This window comes from Rattus norvegicus, chromosome 19 (assembly GCF_021556685.1).
Source record: "Rattus norvegicus strain SHRSP/BbbUtx chromosome 19, alternate assembly SHRSP_T2T, whole genome shotgun sequence".
NCBI classification, from domain to species: domain Eukaryota; kingdom Metazoa; phylum Chordata; class Mammalia; order Rodentia; family Muridae; genus Rattus; species Rattus norvegicus.
This window is the reverse complement of record NC_141552.1, coordinates 32775001-32779522: the sequence shown is the minus strand read 5'-3', so window position 1 is coordinate 32779522 and position 4522 is coordinate 32775001.

Here is a 4522-nt window from a genome sequence, read left to right as displayed (position 1 = left end):
TGTGTGTGTGTGTGTGTGTGTGTGTAAAGCAAGGCAGCTAGAGAGGCTTTAATCTAATTTATTAGTTTGCAATCCCACCGACAAGAGGTTTCTGCCAATGTTTGACGATGCCCTTTTAATGTCAGCTAGTACGATGGGGGCATACAACCATCTCAGTTGGGGTTTGTATTTGTGGTTTTAAAGTTTGGTCTGAAGATGAGCACGTTGAGTACGTTTTTGTGTGAGGACTGTGTTTGGGCAGTCCAGGTGTGTTGTTCTGCTGTGTTCATTCACATTTTGGTGCCTGCTTTTATCCGGTTGTTTGTATCTTTATTCTGAATTGTTAGTGTTTATCTTTGTATAACAATTATGAGTTCTTTGTCAAGACTAAGTTTACAGTATTTCCTCTAGCCCACGAATAATGGTATATTTTGAGGACCAGATTTTAACATTTTGGTGTAGTCCCTCTCTCCCTTCCTCTTTACCTCCCTCCCTCTCTCTCTCCCTCCTCCTCTCCCTCTTTCTTTCACCCCCTCCTTTTCTTTCTCCTCTTCTTTCTTTTTCTTCCTTCTTTCCTTCCTTCCCTCCCTCCCTCCCTCCCTTCCTTCCTTCCTTCCTTCCTTCCTTCCTTTCTTACTTTGTCCTGTCTGATAAGCTATTTCTGACCTCAAATAGTGATCTCCTCCTATTGTGGTGGTTTGAATGAGACTGTTCCACACAGGCTCACATGTTTGAATGAGACTGTCCCACACAGGCTCACATGTTTGAATGAGACTGTCCCACACAGGCTTACATGTTTGAATGAGACTGTCCCACACAGGCTCACATGTTTGAATGAGGTCCCATTGTTTGGAGAAGTTTAGGAGGTGTGGCTTTGCAAAAGATGTGTGTCACTATGTGCCCGGCTTTAAGGTTTCGAATCCTCAGGCTATCCCCAGTGTACTTTCCCATAGATATGCCTCTGGTTTGAGATGGAAATGCCACCATCACTGCCCATGCCTGCTGTTCGTCCATGATGCTCCTGGAGTCTCTGGATCTATAAGCTCAAGTAAGCCCTTTCTTCTGCATGATGCTTTCTGTGGTCATGGTGTTTTATTAAACAATGGAGAAGTAACCAAGAGGTTGTTGTTCTATGTTTGTGTGACTTTACCTTTGCACCTAAGTCTATTATCTATCTCAGGCTAGCACGTGATGTGGGTCAGAGGGCGTCTCCCCTCACATGTGTGTGTTGTCACTGATATTGCCTTGATGTCTCTATGCAGAATCAAGTTATAAGTGTGTGAGTCCTTTTCTGGGCTTTCTGTTAATCAATGATCAGTTTTCCTATGCCTTTCATTAAGATATCGGTTTGATTACTAAATGCTGAAATCAATAATGTGACTCCTTCAGGGATATTTTTCTTCCTCAAGATTGTTTTGACTATTTAAAGTCTCTCGAGCAGGAGTGGTGGCACACACACGCTGTCCTACTACTGGGAACTGTGGCAGGAATATATCCCGGGGCTAGCTTAGGCTACATAGGTAGGCCCTGTCTGAAGAATACAAAACCAGTCCAGAGCTCAAGTGTAAAAAGTCCTTTGGACTTGTATATACATTTTTGAATCAATAGGTATATTTACACAAAAATAAATTTTCTGATTGAAATTGTGTTTTATCTTTATATTAATTGGGAGAAAATTTATACTTTGGTACTATTGAATTTCTGACCTATACACACCTATCTCTATCAAATCCTGTTTTCATTCCAAAAATTTGTAGTTTTCAGTATGCAGGATTTATTTTTTGTTATATTTATTTCTAACAATATTCTATTGACATGAGATGCTTTAAAATTTTTATAATTATAGCATTTTTTGATAAAAGCATAAGTTTAGAAATTATATTGCCATATAAATATCTCAGATTTATAAAATATTCACATTACCTATTTTGTACTTACAAAATAGAAACTTTACCTTAAAATTTATTTTAATTACATATAAAACATAAATGTATCTTATACATAGTCGCAAAAATATGATTAGTTTTTCAACTGATTTTTTGTTTGTTTGGTTTTTTTGAGACAGGGTTCTTTGTGTAACCCTGGCTGTCCTGGAACTCACTCTTTGTAGATCAGGCTGGCCTCAGACTCACAGAGATCCACCTGCCTCTGCTTCCTGAGTGCTGGGATTAAAGGCACACACTGCCACACATGGCTACATTTGACTTTGTAACATGCAACCTTACTCTATTTATTAACTTAAACAGCTCTTTTGGTGGCTTTGCTAAGATTTTTCTAGGTAGAAAAGCATGCTGCTGAAATGAGACATTACAGACGGGTGTCTCAGACTCTGGGTATTTATGTCTCACAGTCCTGGAGCTGTGAGTCCAATGTCAAGGTGCTGGCTAACTCGGACCTTGGTGAGGGCCATCTTTCTGGCCTGCTTCTTATTATTTTCACACGTAAAGAAAGCAGCAAACGTCTGGTGCCCCTACTCTCTCTACAAGGCATGGTCTTGGCTAGGTTTCCATAGCTATGACAAACACCACCACCGAAAGCAACTTGGCGGAGGTCACAGTCCATCACGAAGGGGAACTCAAGTCACTGGCCATGGAGAAATGCTACTTACTGACTTTTTCCCATGGCTTGCTCAGCCTGCCTCCTTATAGCCAACCTATGGCACTCCCCACAGTGAGCTGGACCTTCACACAACAATCACTGGTCAAGAAAATGCCTCACAACCTTGCCAATATTTGAGGGTATTATTTTTTTTTCCATTGCGGTTTCTTCTTTTCAGCTAACTCTAGCTTGGGTTAAGTTGACAAAATCCAGGACAGGTGCTATGGGAGCTCTACCTATATCACCTCGTACATCCTCAGCTTCTAATACTGTCACAGTGAAGCTTAGGGCTTCATGTATCTGTATACAAATGCAATTTCTTCTTTTTGATATTTATTTCTCCTTATTGTATTTTTATCATATTGCACTAATAAATGGCTCCAAAATGGTATTAAACAGAAATGTTGACAGCAGACTTCCTCATGCATCATAGAGGAAGTGTTAAATAATTTACTTTGAATACAATGCGCTTGTTGTCATCTTTCTAAAAGGTTCCCTTCATTTTGCAAAGTTCCCTTATATTTCTACTCTGCCGCAAGTTGTTGAATGGGTGTTACGGTTGTCAAGTGCTTTCTATGACTCTATGAGGATGATCATAACTTTCTCTTCAGTCTGCTAATGTGGAAAATTACAGTTTGCCTTTCCAATATTAAAATCAATCCTACACGGAGAGAAGTCCCACTTTGCTGGGACTTATTATATCACCCTTTATATATTGCCAGGTTACCTGTGTTAGGATTTGTATGTTATTTCTGCATTTATGTGCATGAGGGAGATGACAGGACTGTTATACAATTTTCTTTCACTGTGATATTTGTGTGAAGGTTTCTGTGACTTCTCCCCACTTACTGTCATATACAAAGGAGTAAACACAGGGCCTGATCCATGCCAGTCAAGTGTTCCTCCAGTGAGCCACATCTTCATCCCTTGGGGCAGTGCGTGTGTGAGTGTGTGTGTGTGTGTGTGTGTGTGTGTGTGTGTGTGTGAGAGAGAGAGAGAGAGAGAGAGAGAGTACACATGACACATGGTTCACCATTTTGAATGTTTCAAGGAATAGTTTAGAAGCAGTTAGTACAGATGGTATTTTCCAGCCACCAATGTTGTCGGATTCTGGAATATTTCATCACCTCCAAACTCTCATTGTTTTCTGCCTCCCTCCCCTGAACATCAGTGGCCTTTGTGTTGGCGGTCTTCTTCACACATGGCCCTGCCCATTTCATAAAAGATAATTGCACAATGTGTGGCTTTTGTGTCCCCGTTTAGCATCCACCCAGCCTGCAGTGTGCACAAGAACTTAATTCCTTTTGAAGATTGAACATTCCACATACATAGGAACTGTGTTAGATACCCTCTCACTATTTCGCTACAGCTTGACAGTCATTCCACCAGAGCCATACACAGCACTGCTGTGAACATTTGCGTGCAAGCCTTCGCTTGCTATGCGTCCTGGTCACTCTTTTATTAATGTGAGGAGACACCATGGCCAAGGCAACTCTTATGAAGGGAAACATTCAATTGTGGGGTAGCTTACAGTCTCAGAGGATTAGTCTGTTATCATTATGGGGGAAGGCAAGGCCGCAGGTACTGCAGTAATGGAGCTGGAGAAGTTGTTGCGAGCTCTATATGCTGGTCTTCAGGCAGAGAGGGAGACACTGGGCCCAGTGTGGGCTTTTGAAACCTCAGATCACACACCCCCACCATGACACTTCTTCCAATAAGGCCACACCTCCTAATCCTTTTCAAACAGTGCCACTCCCGGATGACTAAGCATTCAAATATATGAGTCTTTGGGAACCATTTTTATTTTAGCTTACTGGGGAACTACCACACATTTTCCAAAGCAGACCATCATTGATATTTTGAGCAGTATGTTTGTAGGTTTCAGAGTTGGCTTGTTTTTACTGGCATGTTGTTTTCTATTAATTTATTATATTTATTATTTCAT